This window comes from Equus asinus, chromosome 11 (genome assembly GCF_041296235.1).
Source record: "Equus asinus isolate D_3611 breed Donkey chromosome 11, EquAss-T2T_v2, whole genome shotgun sequence".
Taxonomy (NCBI): domain Eukaryota; kingdom Metazoa; phylum Chordata; class Mammalia; order Perissodactyla; family Equidae; genus Equus; species Equus asinus.
The window spans coordinates 24,376,078-24,395,885 of NC_091800.1; positions in this window are offsets into that span (position 1 = coordinate 24,376,078).

A 19,808-nucleotide genomic window follows, 5' to 3' on the forward strand; every position below is an offset into this window, starting at 1 on the left:
ATCAAAATAAAAAACTTCTGCTCTACTGTTAAGAGAAGGAAATGAGAAGCCCCAGACTGAGAGAAAATATTTCTAAAGCATATATCTGATAAAGGACTTACATCCAGAATATATAAAGAACTTCCAACACTCAATAATAAGGGAAGAAACAGCCCAATTAAAAATTGGGCAAAAAATTCGAACAGACATTTTACTCAAGAACATACACACATGGCAAATAAGCACTTGAAAAGATGTTTAACATCATCAAGAAATGCAAATTAAAACCGTAATGAGATAACACCTACCAGAATGAGTAAAATTAAAAAATTAAAAAGACTGTTTCCGCGTAGGGAAGGATGTGGAGGAAATGCAACTCTTATATATTGCTGGTGGGACTGTAAAATGGTCCAAACACTTTGGAAAACTTTTTGACAGGTTCTTAAAAAAGTAAACATACACTTACCACATGACCCATCCATTCCACTCTGTGATAGTTAATTTTATGCATCAACTTGACTGGGTCACCGAGTGGCCAGATATTTGGTTAAACATTATTCTGGGTGTGTCTGTGAGGGTGTTTCTGGATGAGATTAACATCTGAGTCAGTAGACTGAGTAAAGCAGATTGCCCTCCCATTGTGGGTGGGCCTGCACCAATCTGTTGAGGGCCTGAATAGAACAAGAAGGCTAAGAAGGAATGAATTCATTCTCTCTGCCTGACTGTCTTTGAGCTGGAACATTGGGCTTCTCCTGCCCTTGGACTTGGACTCAGGCTGGAATTTACACCATCAGTTCTCCTGGTTCTCAGGCCTTCAGATTCACATTGGAGCTATATCATCAGTTCTGCTGAGTCTCCAGCTCACCAACCACAGATCCCAGGACCTCTCCGCCTCCATAAGCACACGAGCCAATTCCTTATGGCAAATCTCTCTCTCTCTCTCTCGATATATAGATACATAGCTACAAGTTTATCTATATAGTTGTATATTATATATATCCTATTGATTCTTTTTCTCTGGAGAACCCAGACTAATACACATTCCTAGGTGTTTACCTAAGAAAAATGAAAACATATGTTTATACAATTACTAAACACAAATGATGATAGCTGATTTATTCATAATAATTGAAAACTAGAAATAACCCAAATATTTCATGAGGTGAACACACAGAATATAGTATATCAATACAGATAAAACTACTCAACAATAAAAAAGGGAATACTTGTATATAAAACCACATGGATGAATCTCAAAATCATAATAATGAGTAAAATAAGCTAAATACAAAAGACTATATAACTATATAACTCAATTAATATAAAGTTCTAGAAAAAACAAATTAATGTATGGTAACAAAAATTTGATTAGAGAAGGGAGCATTGGACTGCAAAGGGACATGAACAAACTTTTGGGGACGGTGAGAATGTTCTATGTTTTGATTATGGTTTCAGTTTAATAGGGATGTACATCTGTCACATTCACTAAATTGTACACTTTAAATGGATGAAGTTTATTTTATGTAACTTATAGCTCAATGAACTCATTTTTTAACACAGATATATACTTTTATATATATGCAACTGCATAAAAAATAGTTTGGACAGTCACCTCTGTACAAGGAAGTAATTGGGATTTACCTTTTTACTCTATATAGTTCCAGATTTTAAAAATTTAGTGTAAAATATGTTTATTGTAAAAATTAGAATATAAAACGAAAATGCATAGCTTCATAACAAAGATTGGGGAAGTATAGAAACCTTTAAGAAAAATTACCCATTACCCATAATCTCATCACTCAGAAAGAGCCTTCTTAACATCTTAGTTCAGTTTAAACTAGTCTCATGCGTTGGGTATTCCTGTGAGCATGAGCGCACAGATGCACGTAAAATTGAGATCATTCTGTATGTAATTTTTGCATCCTGCTTTTTGTTGAATATTACATCATAAGCATTTCAAACGTCTTTAGCCATTGTTTGAAAACAATTTTATGGAAATGTAGTGTTCCACTATATGGAGGCACTAAAATTTATTTAACCAATTCCTGGCTGTTGGATACGTGGATTATTTCTGATTTTTTTTTATTCTAACTAATGCTCCAATAAATATACTTATATGTTAATCTTTTCATGCATCCCTATTAATTATCTCAAAATAGATTCCAGGAGGTGAAATTATTGGATCTAAACAATACAGATACTCCTCACTTTGCATAGTTCCGATATGATTGAGCTTCGGTTAAACATGGCACCATGCAAAGAAAGGGCTACCTCCCTTTGTGAGGCTGTTGATGCATATGCCTACACCGCTCTTCCAAAAACTGTACCAGTCTACATTTCCACTAGCAGCTATGCTATGCACTAGCACTAGCAACTATGGGACATCCCAGCCAAGCCTGGATAATGTCACTTTTAACGATCTTTGATAATTTGAGGCAAAAACATAGTACCTAATTTTTAGTTTATTTTTCTTTTATTATTAGAATGGCTTAACTTCTGTTGTACATTTGTCAATCGTTTGTATTTCTCCTTTTGTGAACTGTAAATTGCTTTAAATTTTGAAGCAAAATGCTCTGCAAAGGCACAATGGAAATTTAAATTTAAATATTTAAATAAATTTAAATAAATAAATTTTGTATCTCTATAATAATCTCTCTATTCTCTATAAAACTTTCAAATCTTTGGAGTCACCACAATATAATATTAAAACATGTCTTGGATGGTATCAGCAAGGATGGAAGCAGTGAATAAATAATCCACTGTAGATAAATGCTGTTAGAGTAGAAACAAATGAAAAAGGAATAAAAATCTCAATGTCTTCCTTCAGTTTAATCTCAAAATTTTCAAATCCACAAGGTTTGGGAAGACTCACAATTCTCAATGAAATCATTCCTTAGACATACAATTTTCCATTTCCTATGAAAATAACCTACGTTTTGTTTCATACTGTAGTTGTTGGAAATACAAATATTTCAGGTTAATAGTGTATTTATAATATGTAATTTTGTATGATGAATGCAATAAAGACCTATTTGACATGATGACATTAGTCATTAAGGGAGGGAGTATGACTGGTTTGAAGCACATCTCTCAGGATAACAGGTCAGAGAACGTCAAAGCAAAATGGTCTTTCAGGGTGAGGGCTCAGAACAGGCCTAGGCACATGGTAGGCACTCAATTAATGACATTAAGAGTAAAGGCTGACTAATTAAATACTACTCCTACCTCCTTAGGAATTTTTTTTCATTTTTAGCAAGATACAATTTCCATATAATATAATGCACAAGACTTAAGTATTCAGTCTCATGAGTTTTAACAGTTGCTAACTCCTATGTCATCACCACCCAAAACAAAATAGAGGATACTTCCATTACCCCCAGAAAGTTTCTTCCCAGCCTTTTCCAATTAATTACCCACCTCCCAGATGCAGAGACAACCACTTTCTGATTTTTATCACCATAGATTTTACTGTTCATGGATTTCATATAAATTGAATCACCAGTAGGCATTCTTTTGTGTAGAAATTATTTTGCTCAATATAATATTTTTAACATTCATCCATGTTCCTGTGAGTATCATTCCTTTCTACTACTAAGTATACATTGTATTCATATACTGGTGGATATACTGCAATTTGCTTTCTCATTCTCCTCTTGATGGACATTAGGTTATTTTTTCAATTTGGGGCTATTACAAATATGGCTGATATGAACATTGCTGCACAAATCTTTTTGTGGACATAGTTTTCATTTTTCTTAGATAAATTCCCATAAGTGGAATTTCTGGGTTAGATGGAAAATCTATGTTTAACTTTATAAGAAGCTGCCAAACACTTTTCCAAATTGGTTGTACCGTTTTATACTCACCAGCAACGTATGAAGAATTCTAGTTGCTCCACATCCTTGCCAACACTTACTGTCAGTCATTTTTTTTTATTTTAACCACTCTAGTAGGCATGTAGTGATGTCTCATTGTATTTGTCTGTTCGGTTTTTTTTTTTGGGGGGTGGAGCTATAAAGTTTAATGAGCTTTAACAATTTTACAAACCATGTAATCACCTTGTAAAACAACATATAGAACATTTCTATTACCCCAAAATTTCCCTTGTGCCCATTTTAGTTGTTTTCTCCTTTGACAAGCAACTATTTTTTGATTTCTATTATCACAGATTAGTCTTGCCTGTTTTATAATTAAAATAAATAGAATCATACAGTGTATCAGTTACCTATTTATGCATAAAAAATTGCCGCAAACTTAACAGCTTAAAACAACAGCTGTTTATCTTACAGTTTTTATAGGTCGGAAATCCAATACAGCATGGCTTAATGCTCTGCTCAGAGTCTCATAAGGCCAAAATCAAGGTGTCGGCTGAGGGGAGGTTCTTATCTGGGGCTCTGAGTCATCTTCCAAGCAATGGTTATTGGCAGAATCCATTTCTTCTCACACCTTCCACATGGACTCCTCCATCTTCAAGCTAATCCTCGTTCTTCTCAAGCTTTGAATGGCTTTGACTTCCTTTTCAGCCTTTGCTTTTAGGGGCCCATATGATTAATTGAGCCGCCCAAGATAATCTTGAATAATCTATTTTAAGGTCAACTGATGAGTAACCTTACTTACACCTGCAAAGTCTCTTTTGCCGTGTAATGTAACATATTCACAGGCATAACAACATGCCCAAGGTCATGGGGCCAAAATTTTGCCACCTATGGTAAGTACTCTTTTTTTGTTCATTTGCTGCAATTGAATTAATATCTGTAAAATGCAGGCATATTGTGCAATTATCAATAGTTTTAAACTTTTTTTCTTGAGAAGTATTCCATTCTGTGACTATATCATAATTCGTTTATCTCCTCTCCTACTTGACTGACGTGTGTTTTTCCAGTCTTTGGCTATTGTAGATAAGAATACTATGAATATTCTTTTTTAAGTCCTTTAGTTAACATATGTTTGCATTTCTCTTGGTAAATACCTAGGAAAGTAATTGCGAGTCATAGGGGACATGTATGTTTAATTTTATAAGAAGCCGCCAAATAGTTCTCCAACTTGCTTGTACCACTTTTTTACACTCCCACCAGTGATGTATGAATTTCAGCTGCTCCATATCCTCCCTACATTGTGGTTTTAATTTGCCTTTTCCAGATGACTAATCATATTCAGCTACTTTTCTCATGCCTGCTGGCTATTCATCTCTCTCCTTTTGCAAAATGTCTGTTCAAATTTTGTGCCCAGTCTAAAAAGGGAATTTTTTCAATTATTAATTTGTATATATCAGCATACAAGACCTTTATCAGATATTTATGGTAAATGTTTTCTCCGGTCTGTGACTTGCCTATTCATTTTCTCAATAATGGCTCTTAAATAGCAGAAAATTTAATTTTGATAAAGTTCAATTTACCAATATTTTTGCTATTATTATTTGTGTTTTTGGAGTCTTGCCTAAGAATATCTATGATCTTTTCTAGAAGCTGCGTGGTTACAGATTGTTTACATTTAAGGCCATGATCCATCTTAAATCAATTTTCCTCTGCAAAGTGACATGGGGTCGAACGTTACTCTTGAAATATAGATATCCAGTTTTCTCTAGCACCATTTATTAAAAAGACTTTCTTTCCCCCATTGATCAATTTTTGTCAGCAATCATGTGAATATATATGCATAGTATAAGCTCTTCACCTCCATTCTTCTTTTTCAGAGTAGTTCTCACTATTCTAAATCCTTTACAAGTATTCCAGCACCGTTTGTTGATGTGATTTTCTTTCCCCACTTAATTGCCTTAGCAGTTTTGTCAAAAATCACTTGATCATACATTTGTGGGTCTATTTCTGGACTCTATTCTGTTTCATTAATCTATTTGCCTCACTTATTCCAACACCATGCTGTCTTGATTACTGTGGCTTATAAAAAGTCTTAAAATAAGCTTTATTCTTCTTCAAAGTTATTTTGGCTATTTTAGGCCTTTCCATTTCCATATGAATTTTAGTGTCAGTTTGTCAATTTATACAAAAAAGCCCACTGAAATTTTGAATGAGACTGCGTTGAAACTGTATATCTACTTAGGAAGAATTGACATCTTGACAATATTTAATGCTTCTGATCAATGAGCTCAGTATATATCTCCATGTATTTGGATCTTCTTTAATTTCTCTCAGCAATGTTTTATCATTTTCAGCATACAAGTATTGCACATATTCTATCAAATTTATCCCTAATTATTTCTTACTTTTTGAGGTACTATAAATGGCACTTCTTTTAAAGTCTCAATTTATAATTGTTTGTTGCTAATGTAAATACAATTTATTTTTGAATATTGACCTTTATCCTGCAAACATGCTATATTCATTTGTTAATTCTAGTGATTTTTAAAAAAGATTCCCATTAAGTTTTCTGCATAGATGATCAAGTTGAATGCAAAAAAAGATAGTTTTGCTTTTTTATTTCCAATCTGGATGCCTAATTTATTTTTCTTGCCTTATTACACTGGCTGGAATCTCCCAGAACAGTGTTGAATAGAGTGGTGATCATGAACATCTTTTCCTTGTCCCATATCTTAGGGGAAAAGCATTCAGTCTCTTGCCATTAGTATGGTGTAGCTGTAAGTTTTTCAAGGATGCCCATTTTCAGATTGAGGAAGTTTCTTCTCATTCCTAGTTTGCTGCAAGTTTTTATCAGGAATAGATGTTGGATTTTGTCAAATGCCTTTTCTGTATCTATTGATATGATGATGTAGTTTTTCTCATTTAGACTGTTAGTATGGTATGTTTCACTGAATGGTTTTCAAATATTAAATCAGCCTTGCATTCCTAAATAAACCTCAATTGGCCATGATGTATTATAATTTTTACACATTGTTGGATTCAATTTACTAAAATTTTTATTAGGATTTTTGGGACATGTTTATGAGGGACATGGGTCTGTAATTTTCTTGTACTGTTTTTGCCAGGTTTTGGTATCAGCATAATGCTTGACTCATAGAATGTATTCTGTATTCTTCGATTTTTCTGGAGGAATTTGTGCAAAATTGATTTTGTATCTTCCTTAATTGCATGGTGGAATATATCAGTAAGACCAACTGGTCAAGGAGTTTTATTTATCAGAAAGCTTCTAACTATAGATTAATTTTCTCTAACAGATATAATTTCTTTAATAATTTTCTCTAATCAGGTTATTTATTTCTTCTTAAGTGTGCTTTGGTAGTTTTTGTCTTTCAACGAATTTATCTAAGTTGTTGAAATTATTGGCATAAAGTTGCTCAAAATAATTTCTTATTATGCTTTTAATGTTTGTAGACTCCTCTGTGGTGTAGCGGTATAGTGATTGTAATTAAGGCTGCCATTTTGCTGCTTGTTCTTTTGTTTCATCTATGTTTTTGTTTCTCTATTTATCCTCCCTTCTTTTTTATTTTTAAATCAGATATGTTATAGTATTCCATTTTTATTCTTCTTGGGTTCCTAGCCATAACTCTTTGCTTAATTTTTATTTTTTATGTATGTAGTATAATATTTAACATAATCCTGGCTACTTAGAACTAATATTGACTGACTTCGGGTAAAATACAGGAATCTCACAACAATACATTTTCATTTAACATCTCTCCTTTGAGCTATTTTAGTCACATACATGATATCTTTATATGTTTTAACCTATCTGCCTATTATCATTTTTTCTTTAAATAGCTTTAGGTGTCTTAATGAAATTAAAAAATATTTAGTAATTTTTCACCCACATATTTCCATTTCTGGTGTTCTTCATTTTTTCTATGTATTGTAATAGCTATCTGATGTTCTTTCCCTTCAGCCTAAAGTTCTTTTTTGTTTTTTTGCACTTACTGTAGTGCAGATCTACTTGCAACAAACTCGTTTTTTACTTATCTAAAAATGTCTTTGTTTTGCTTTCCTTTTTGAAGAATAATTTCACTGGATATAAAATTCTTAGTTGACATTTTTCCCCCTCAGCAGTCCAAAGTCTTCTGACTTCCATATTTTGATTGTTGGGTAATCTTTTTATTGTTTCCCTTTATATAACACGTGATTTTTCTTTTCCTGTTTTCAAGATTTTCTCTTTCTCTTCCCTTTTTAGCTGTTTGACTCTGATGTATCTAGGGGTGGTTTTACTTGAGTTCATACTACTTATAAATAGTTGGACTTCTTGGAGCTATGCATTCGTATGGTTCATCAAATTAAGGAAGTTCTCAGACATGATTTCCTCAGATATTTTTTTGCTACTCTTTCTCCTCTCTCCCTAAGATTGATGTTGCACTGCTTGATATTGTCATACATGTTTCTGAGGTTCTGTTCATTTTTCTTCAATGTTTTTTCTGCTTGTATTGGCTTGGATAATGTCTATCTACTTTTTTCTGCAATTTCCAATCTGTCATTGAGCCTGTACAATGAATTTTTATTTCAGTTTTTATACTTCTCACTCCTATAAACCTTTTTTTAAGAGTTTTCATTTCTATGTAGAGATATTCTATTATTCATTGATACCAAATTTTCCTTTAAAACTTTAAATCTATTTATAATTACTGGTTTGCAGTCTTTGTCTGCTAAATCCAACATCTGGGCCCACTTGGAGTCAATTGCTATTGACTTTCTTTATTTCCTTAGTAAGGACACAGTTTTCTCTTTCCATGCATGTTTATTATTTTCTGTTTTGAGACTGGGCATTTTATTTGATACATTGTAGTGACTCTGGATTCTGTTATGTTCTTCTGAGGATTTCTGCTTTTTATTCTATTAGACAGTTAACTTTTATGAATTCAAACTGCAAACCTCATATGATGCAGCAGCTGATATCTTGCTCTGTTCTTATGGTTTCCCACCGCTGCGTTCTAGCCTGGACTCTTTTGTGTCTGTGTTACTTGTTGGTCAGCAAAGTTGGTCAAGTATGTTGGGCAGAGACGGGGCTCACCCTCTCAGTGGTTTCCTTATTGCTAGGGATCCCACAGCCAGCAGCTGTGCTGGCTAAAGGCTCTATTCTTCACACCTCAGATGTCTAGCCTTCACTTTTCTACAGCCCAAGTTGTTGCATGGTGGAGGAATGTACTTAGCTAAAAAAATTTTTTTTAAAGCAACAAACTCACAGATATGGCCTCATGTAATTTTATCTTTCAAGAGTAGATTTCCTCCTGCATGCTCATTTGTTGGATCCCTTAGGGGTCCTCCAATATCGGTGGATTTTAGCTGTTTCAGGGATTTTCAAAGAGTTTATGTTCAGAATTTGTGTTTCACTTTTTCTCTTCCTCACTCACTGCCAGGATTTCCCTTTTAAATTTCCAGCTGCTTTTCCATCCCTCAACTCTGATCTCTGGCACCTTTAGCTAATAAAGATATGGTTTACTTCCACAATTTTATGCAGCCATAGGCACTGGGATTGGGCAGACCCCTCGGACCAGAAAGCCACAACCTCATTATTCTTACCCCTTCAAATTGAAATTTTTTTAACTTGAACTCTCCTGCAGCTTCATTCTACTTTTGGATGTCCCACTGTCTTAAAATATTTTATTTTATTTTATCCATTTGGTATAATTTTTATTTAAAGGGAGGGTTCATGTGGCCAGTTCACTCCTCTGCCATTACCAGAAGAAGCAGTTGGTATATATCTTCTTGGATAATTTAAAAAATGTAATCGAAAGTATCATTGGATATAGGTTGTCTGACTTTTTATTAAAGAAACTATGACTTGGTTGTTTTTCCATGTCAGCATTTATACTATTCTTCTTGATAGTTTTAGTGTATTTCTTAGCATAATATTCTTTATTTATCTATCCACCTAAACAGAGATATTTAGAGGGTCTCAAAATGTGTGTTTTTTGCAACAAACTCTGATATTATAAGTGATACATATGGTTTTTGTGAACATATGTGATTATTTCCATAAGAAATATTCCACAAAGGGGAATTGGCAGATCAAAATATGTGTGCATTTAAAATTTTGGTAGATACTTCCAAATTATCCTCCAAAATGGCTGAACTAATTTATGTCCTAGCTACAGGCTAAGAGACCGCTCATTCACTTTTCCACACCCTCACTAATCCAGGATATTGTCAATTCATGTATTACTTTTAGATTCAGAAAAATCAAGAAATAAGTCTTAATCAATGAGAGCATCACAAAACGAGTTCTGACCACTTATAATTTATATTTTATTAATAGTTAAAGAAGCAGATTCATAGAATCTAAGTTCCAAGAGAGCATGGATTTTGTCTGTTTTTGTTCACTGCCTCATCCACAGAATAGTGCTTAACCCCAAATAGACATTCGGTAAACAGTTGTTGAGTGAATGAATAAAAGAATGAATACATGAAAAAAATATGTCAGAACCAGCAGGGATATTGGAAATTATCAATTTAACTGCTGCAAACGTGCAAGGTGAAGACCAAAGTGTTAATTACCTGTCTAAGATCTCACACCTGGTGAGTTGCAGCGACACAGCTAGACCTCAGGCCTCGCAAGCACACATTCAGGGAACTGGACAGTTAGAGGCGACGTAGATGAGGCTAAAGAAAATAAACTACACAAAACAAATTGCCAAACGACCAAGTTTTAAACCAATTAATAATTTGGTATTTATGTAATATACTGACAAAAATACATACAGCACGCATATACATACCCATTCCTGTGTCTGTATATGAAAAATACCCTTACTATCTAAAGAATGGGCTCCTTTGCACCAAAATCAATTGCTTCTTCGTGGCTCCTCTTGCCTTTCTGTTTCCTAGGGCTGCTCCTAAGCAGTGAGGAGTGAGGGAGATGACTTGCAGTAGGTCTCCAAGCATATAAGCTTTTTCCTTATTGCACCTCAGAGATGTGGGGGGCTTAGAGTCTAGTAAGTTTTCTCTATCCTACCCTACTCTGCCAGATACACCTGTGTCTTCCCTCAGCAATGACTGTTACTTTTATCTGATTGATACCTCTTTCAGCCATATAACGCCCAACATCCTATCTTAGGCAAAATATTTAGCCATGTCTTCAAAACCACAAACATAGACTAAAATTTCAGACTGTACCTGAAATTTCGTAACTGAGAGCACCTCATATCCCTACAGAACCAAAATGCAGCATCAACATCCCTGAGGTTGAAATCTGTGCCCTATTCCTGTGGTACCTTCAAAGTTACAGGGAAGTCCTCGCGGCTGTTATTTTCACTGGCCCATGAAGTGCATAGTCGGCGCTCCTACGGCACTTGAAAATCATCACCTAATGCCTCAAAATGACTCAAAACACACACTTTCCCACAAGGGAATCTGTGTCAGAGTAAACTCTTCAATAGTAGTGTTTAATACACCAAATAAAGTTTATTTGTATTCAACTTGTCTTCTTTCGAGTGTCATACATGATATACAATTTGATGAAAAGAAATTGCTTCTCTCTCTTTATTTTTCTGTTTTGTGGAGGAGGGATTCCCTTTTTTAACCATGAAATAACATATAACATAAAATTTACCATCTTAACCATTTCACCGTGTACAGTTTAGTAGTAAGGATATTCACATTGTTGTGAAACAGATCTCCAGAACTTTTTCATCTTGAAAACTGAAATGCTCAGCCCATTAAACAACAATTCCCCATTTCCCTCTCCCTCCCAGCCCCTGGTGACCAACAGTCTACTTTCTGGCTCTATGAATTTGGCTGCTTTAGATACCTCATATAAGTGAAATCATACGGTACTTGTCTTTTTGTGACTAGCTTATTTCACTTAGCATAATGTCCTCAAGATTCATCTATGTTGTAGCATGTGACAAGATTTTCTTCCTTTTGAGGTAAGTAATATTTCATTGTGTATATATACTACATTTTGTTTATCCATTGGCCCATGGATAAAAGCCCACTTGGGTTGCTTTTACCTCTTGGGTATTGTGAATAATGCTGCTATGAACACGAGTGTGTAAATGGCTCTTTTCAAGAGCCCCCTTTCAATTCTTTTGAATATACACTCAGAAGTGAGATCGATGAATCGTATGGCAGTCTACTTTTAATGTTTTGAGGTACTTTCATACTATTTTTCACAGTGGTTGCACCATTTTATGATCCCACCAACAGTGCACAAAGTTTCCAATTTCTCCCTTTCACACCAACACTTGTTATTTTCTGGTTTTTTGATAGTAGCCATCTTAATGGGTGAGGTGATATTGTGGTTTTGATTTGCATTTTTCTGGTAATTAGTGATGTTGAGCATCTTTTATATGCTTTTTGGTCATTTGTATATCGTCTTCGGAGAAATGTCTATTCAAGTCCTTTGCCCATTTTTTAATCAGTTTATTTGATTTTTTTGTGGTTGAGTTGTAGGTGTTTTTAAAAATATATTCTGAATCTTAACCCTTTATCAGATATGTGATTTGCAAATATCTTCTCCCATTCCATAAGTTGCCTTTTTATTCTGTTGATTGTGACTTTTGATGAACAAAAATTTTAAGTTTGATAAAGTCCTATTTCTCTATGTTTTTCTTTTGTTGCCTGTGCTTTTGGTATCATATCCAAGAAATCATTGCCAAATCCACTGTCTTGAAGGTTTTCCCCTATGTTTTCTTCTAGGAGATTTATAGTTTTGTGTTTTTCATTTAGGTCTTTAATCAATTTTGAGTTAATTTTTGTGTATGGTGTAAAATGAGTCCAACTTCACCTTTTTATATGTGGATATCCAGTTTTCCCAATACCATTTGTTGAAGAAAATACCCTTCTCCCATTGGATGGTTGTGATGTTCCTGTGAAAAATCATCTGACATATATGTGAAGGTTTATTTCTGGGCTCTGTATTCTATTGCATTGGTCTACATGTTTTTATGCCAGTACCAAATTGTTCTGATTACTGTAGCTTTGTAGTAAGTTTTGAAGGCAGGAAGTGTAAGTCCTCCAACTTTGTTCTTTTTCAAAATTGTTTTGGCTATTCTGGGTCCCTTGAGATTCCTTATGAATTTTAGGATGCATTTTTCTATTTCTGCAAAAAATGCCATGGGGCTTTTGATGGGGATTGTGCTGAATCTGTAGATTGCTTTGGATAGCATGGCCATCTTAACAATATTAAGTCTTCCAATCCACGGACATAGGATGTCTTTCCATTTATTTGTGTCTTAATTTTTTTCAGCAATGATTTGTAGTTTTCAGTGTACAGGTCTTTCATTTCCTTGGTTAGGTTTATTCCTAAGTATTTTATTCCTTTTGATGCTATTGTGAATGGGATTGTTTTTTAAATTTCCTTTTCAGATTGTTTATTGTTAGTGTATAGAAACTACTTTTTCTTAACAGTATAAAAATATTTATGCAACATAAACACAGAACCACCAGTTAAGTTCTAAAGGAAATCAGGTACTGAGCATAGCAGTCATATCAACCAAGTATCTTGCTTTTCCCTACCATCTTTTGCGTAATGCTCATGGGAATTTATGTGTGTAGAGAAAACCTATTTGATGTGAGGACTAGTAGAAGACAGATATGCAGATATCTGAGCTAGAAGAACTGATTTTGAAGTTAATGTAAACATAACAAGCTGAAAATAGAACTGAAGGATCCAGAGATATTTTAAAAGACACCCTAACAGCCAACACTTATGGAGAATTGCTATGTGCCAGGAGCTGTTCTCAGCCCACAACCTATCTTAACTCATTCAAGGCACATAATAACCCTCTAAGTGAGCTAGTTTCTGATTCCCACGGATGTCCAATAGTCCGTCTTGCTCCTGGCCACTTCCTATAAGAACACAACCTAATCAGGGCCCACATATCAGAGGCTTTTTATTACCAGTTGAAGATTTACTGTCAGTTAAGCCAAGCTTGAGTACATAAGCTTTGAACTTTGAGTCTAGAGAAAATACTTCATATTTTTCTTCTTAGAAATATCACATTTTAAACTTTAACATTTAATTCTTAATTTTTAAAATTTTTAAAATTTTCAAATGTATACAAAATAAGAGAAAATAGTATAAGGAATTCCCCAATATGCCCATTTCCCAGATTCTGAAATTATCAAGATGTTTCCACTTTTGCTTCTTTTCTTTTTCTTCTTGCCTCCTCCTCACCCTCCTGCTCTTCCTCTTTCTTCTTCTTTCCTTTCTTCCTCTCCTTCCCTTTTCTCTCTCTCTATGCCTTCTTATTCTTTCTCTCTGCCAAAGTTTTGAAAAGCAAATCCCAGATACCAAGTCATTTCACTCCTACATAATTCAGCATGTGTCTCTAATATGAAGATATTTTCTTATATAGCCACAGTACCATTATCACACCTAACGAAGTAACAATATGTTCTTGGTATTGGTTAATATCCAGTCCATAATCAGCTTTCCCAAGTAGTCTCAAAAATTATATTTTTTATAGTTGGATTTTTAGACTAAGGATCCAAAAAGCAGTACATATGGCATTTGGCTGTTATATATTTTAAGTCTCTTTCAACAGAATTTTGCATATTCTTTAAAACTTATATGCAAATTTGTTTATTATACAGACAAAAAAACTCAACCACCTCTGAAGTCTAAAGTTGACACACATCTACTGTCCCTACTTCCAAAATGTTTCCAAAGATGTTGATAATAGAACATGCAGATATTTTGCTCAGAAAGCCATTAAAACAAGATTTTAAACCAAGTAAAATACAACAAATATAAAATGTAAACTGAGTGGCGAGATTAGGAAAATGATTACCTGAGAAATCCTAGAATTAGAGAGACCTCTGATTTGAGCAGAAAACATTTTTCTGAGTTTCTGATGGCCAAAGCAGACAGGGAAAATGATAGACTATGTGATTTCATAGTGGTTCATCAGGAGAGGCAACACTTTCAAAGCTCTAAGCTCTATCAGCGATTTGCTGGGTGAGTGAGCCTCTGCACAGTGGATGTTGAAGTGCACGATAAATAATGTTCTTAATAGCAGTTTTTCCCAAAAAACATTGAAATGTTCTAAATATAGCCATTGTTTATTGCTACTTTGCATTAAAACTAAGGATGTGATGTTAGGCATATTTAGGAAATTCAGCCGAAATTTGAGTTTGAAAGCATGGAATTATTATTTCCTGAGAACTCAATTGACAGCTGTGTCTGTTCCTTCACTGAAACATTTCGTGGATGCAAGAGAGAAGCATGGAAGCCAGAGACCAAGAGTAACTTCATGTGTAAATCCAAGATCAGGAAGAGATCTCTGTATGGCAATGACATGGTAACTTACTTTCTGAATAACTTGACATCCAGAAAATGTGAATTGCTGGGAAATTCAGGTTCCTTGAATCACCTTTTTTTGGTTTAGGTCACATTAATAAATAGACTTTGTTCTGGACATTGATATGTTGATGGTCCTTCTCAATTTCTGTGTCTGGAGCATCAGCGTGAACTCTACTTCGTTGATTCAGTAGCATACAGTTAAAAATACATAACTAGGCAATATAATATAACATATGGTGCTTAATTAAATGTATTAATGATGATGAACCCTAAATCAATAACAAATAATGATGCATGATTCGACAAACTTAAAGGTGGGAAAGAATCTTACAGTGTTCCTCACCTCCTGGGTGAGGTAACAGGCCCACAGGAGTTCAGGGATCTGATGCTAAGTGAGTTGGTGAGGGGCTGCTTAGCCTGCGGTCAATGTTTTCTGGCTTATGTGTAACCATATGAGTTATAGCTAACCTTTTTTCCCCTCTAGTTTTCTATTCAGAATCAGTTCTGTTTCCTTTCTTTCTGTGATTAGTGAACTTTGCAATATAATTTCTCTCCTATGCTTTTTCTGAGGATCGAGGGGAAATGTTATTTGAGGAGAACAGCTACCAAGTACAGGGAATCAGTAAATTTACCATTAACAAAAGTATTTCTTGATAATAGTGGAGTGGGAAGAGTCCTGGATGATAGTACAGACGACGTGGGTCTAGTCTTGGTTTTCCTGCTTAGACACATCTGAGCCTTAGTTTCCTGTTAGAAGCATCAGATGAATGCACTTTAAGCTCCTTGAGTTGCTCTTGTTAACTTTACATTTTAAACACTGAGCAAAGTACACATTATAGAACTTTATCTCCAACAATAACTGGATGTCCCAAGAGGTCTAATGGGAAACATATCTTCAGGACCTAGCAAATTTTTTAAAGGCAATTTTTTTAGAGCAGTTTTAGGTTTACGAAAAAATTGAGAAGAAGGTACATACATTTCCCACATATCCCTGCCCCACACATGCACATCCTGCCCCATTATCAACATCGCTCACCAGAATGGTACATTTGTTCCAATTGGTGAACCTCATATTGACACATCAGAATCACCCAAGTCCATAATGTACCTTAAGGTTTGCTCTTGGTTTTGTACATTTTTGGGGTTTGGACAAGTGTATAATGACATATATCCATCATTGTAGTAGCATACATAGTATTTTCACTGCCCTAAAAATCCTCTGTGCTGTGCCTACTCATCTCCTCCCCCATCACTATCCCTGGAAACCACTGATTTTATTGTTTCCATAGTTTTCCCTTTTCCAGAGTGTCATACAGTCGGAATTGTACAATACATAGCTTTCTCAGGTTGGCTTCTTTCACTTAGTAATATGCATTTAAGTTTCTTTTATGTCTTTTCATGATTGGATAGCTCATTTCTTTTTAGTGATGAATAATATTCCATTATCTGGATGCACCACAGTTCATTTATCCATTCACCTGCTGAAGGACATCTTGGTTGCTTCGAAGTTTTGGCAGTTATGAATAACGCTGTAAACATCTGTGTGCTGGTTTTTGTGTGGACGTAAGTTTTCAACTCCTTTTGGCAAATACCAAGGAGCATGACTGTTGGATCATATGGTAAATGTACATTTAGTTTTGTAAGAAACTGGGAAACTATCTTCCAAAGTGGCTGTACCATTTTGCATTACCATCAGCAGTGAATGAGAGGTCCTGTTGCTCCACATCCTTGCCAGCATTTGGTGTTGTCAGTGTTCCAGATTTTGGCCATTCTACTAGGAGTGTAGTAGCCTATGCAGATTTTAATAACAAATGTAGGAGATCACTCTCTGGTATTGCTAAATGATTTACTTATTTGAGAGCCATCATAATGTCATGGATAAAGCAAGAGCCTAAATTTGAAATTTGGTTCTACCATTTATTCATTAATTCAAAAATGTATTACCAGTTATCTATGACATTTCCACTTCTGTGCCTAGCCCTAAGGTTAAAATGGCAAGTGTGGCAGACATGATCCTTGTCTTCCTTGAGTTGACCGTTTAGAGGGATGTGCAGGCAAGTTAGGTTCCTTATCACTGTGTGTGATAAGTGCTGTGGCAGAGAGTACTAGGGGTTCATCAACCTGTTTTCTCTCCATCCTTGGCACACAGCTAGATATTACCTAGTTTCTGTGCAGTTAGGTGTGGCTACATGACTGAATTCTAGCCACCAGGATGTCAGTAGAGGTGATGTGTGATGCTTCCAGACCTGACTCATGAAAACTCTCATACGTGTTCCTCCTGCTTTTCCTCTTCTACAAGCCGGATGTCGGCGCCCAGGACAACATTGAAAATGTCAAAGATGGCAGTGCCTCCATCTGTTGGGTCCCTGAATGACCTTGTGGAACACAGATCCCTTCCTCCTTGTCCCCATTGACCAGGAACACTTTCATTGGACTGTCACTCAAGCAAGAAATAAAGGGCTATTTTGTTAAACTACTGAATTTTTGAAGTTTATTTGTTATAGCAGTCAACTAATATGATGGCATGATAGGGGTCCTTGGGGAGTATATAGAGGATACAATTAACCACCCTTAGAAGGTAAAAGAAGATGCCCCAGAAGTAGTAATGCCTAAGATAATAACTGATGAAAAAGAAGTTAAACTACGAAGAGGAAAGCTCACTGCTCCCAATAGAAAGCACAGCATGGGCAAAGATCCAGAGGTGGAGGAAGTATACTGAATCTGAGGAACTGAGTGTGGACGTGACTGCAAGTGGCCATGGTGTAGTATGTGAGAGGGCTATGAAGAGACACAATGCTAGAAATTGAGCAGGGGCCAGGCCATGACCATCCTATAAGCTGTTTTACTGAGTTTTTACTTTATGTTAAGGGTAATGAAAAGCTGGTGAACCTGTTTTTTTTCAAATAAGGAGTGTCTGTATTGGATTTGTATTTTAGAAGGATGATCCTGGGTGCTCTATGGAAGATGAGTTAGAAGGTAGTGACAATGGAAGTGGAGAAGCCAGTTAGGAGAAAGTAGTAGCCACCCAGATGTCAGATGATGATGATGGTTTAGGTTAGGGTGTAGGTAGTGGATGGAGAGAGGTGGGTGGATTACAGAGATGTTTCAGAGGCAGATAGACAAATCACAGTGGTTGAGTTCACGGAGAAGATGAAGGAAGGGAAGGAGTCAAAGATGACACCTAGCTTTTCCCCTGGGACACTGGAAGAAGAGCTGGAAACACAGGAGGAAGGGCGGGTATGAAGAGTGAAGAAAATTAGTTCAGTCCTGAATAGGCTGAGTTCAAGGTGATTGTGATATATTCAAGGAGAGATGTCTCATAGCAAGTTGACATGTGTCCCTGGGACTCTGGAGAGACCTAAGTCACAGTTTTATTTTGGGAAGTCATCATCATGAAGATGGGAGGTGATGATGCTTGAAATATAGAAATGGCTCAGGAAGAATGTGTAGACTTCATTCATTCATCAAATTGGTCATTCAGTGCCAGCACTGGGGAAAAAGCAGTGAAGAAGCAAGATCTTTCTCTCACTGAAGTCACAGTCCAGAGGGGGACCTTCTGGGGACAGACAAGGGACAAGTAAACACAGCAATAAATAAAATTTTCAGATAGTCCTAGTGCTAAAAAGAAAATAAAAGTATGAAGTCACAGAGAGTAACTGTGTGTTTTAGACCAAGTGTTCAGGGAAGGACTTCTCTGAAGAGATGATGTATTATTGGAGCTGAGAGACAAGAGGATCAAGGACTGAAGGCAGAGGAAGACTGACACTTAAGGGCCAAAGAGAAAAAGGATCCCACAAAGAAGACTGGGAAGGACCAGCCAGAGATTTGGGGGAACATCCACACACGAAGGTAGCGGAAGCCACGAGAAGAGAGCTTTTCACGAATGGAGAAGTTAAGAGATTGACAAGTGGCCACTGAATTGACAACAAGGAGGCTGACAGGACCTTAGGAAGGGCCCCATTGCTGGAGTAGGGGAGGCCCAAAAGGCAGGTCACCACAGGGTGAGAATGGAGTTAGAAGTGAGGGGAGAATAGACAGGTCTTTCGAGAAGTTTGCTTCAGAAGTGGAGGTGGAAGTAAGCTGGATTCAGGGAAAATGGAATTTTTAAGCTGTGAAAAATAACAAACATATTTGATGGAAAGAAGCCAGTGTAAAGAGTGCAATTGGAAACTTATGAGAGAAAAAACAAACCAAAAAGAATTCAGTGATTGCTTTGTGTGCTACTTTACATATTTTTTTCTTTTTTAACTCATATAATACCAATATTATCTCCAGTTTACAGATGAGGAAGTTGAACCTCAGAGAGTTTAAGTGAAATTCCTCAATTTTACACAGTGAATAACAGGAGTTGTGGGCCTAAATCCATATCTATCTGACTCCAGACCTTTGTATGTTTCTTAAAAATTTGTTTTTAAAAATGACACAGGCAATTCAAGGACAAGTCATTCTTGTAAAATACCTAAATAATGTAGAAGTCCACTGTCAATCATTTGGTTAACAATGCTCCCAACCTTTTCACTCAGCTTTACATACATAGGCAATTTTTTAAAATATTGCAATCACATTATTACCCTCCAGGGGTCTCCCACCATTTAAAATCCAAAGTCCTTAGAACCATTGAGTCAAAGTTTATTGGGGAACTGTATATTTACACAGTCTAAAAATATCTCCTCACAAATGCTTTATTA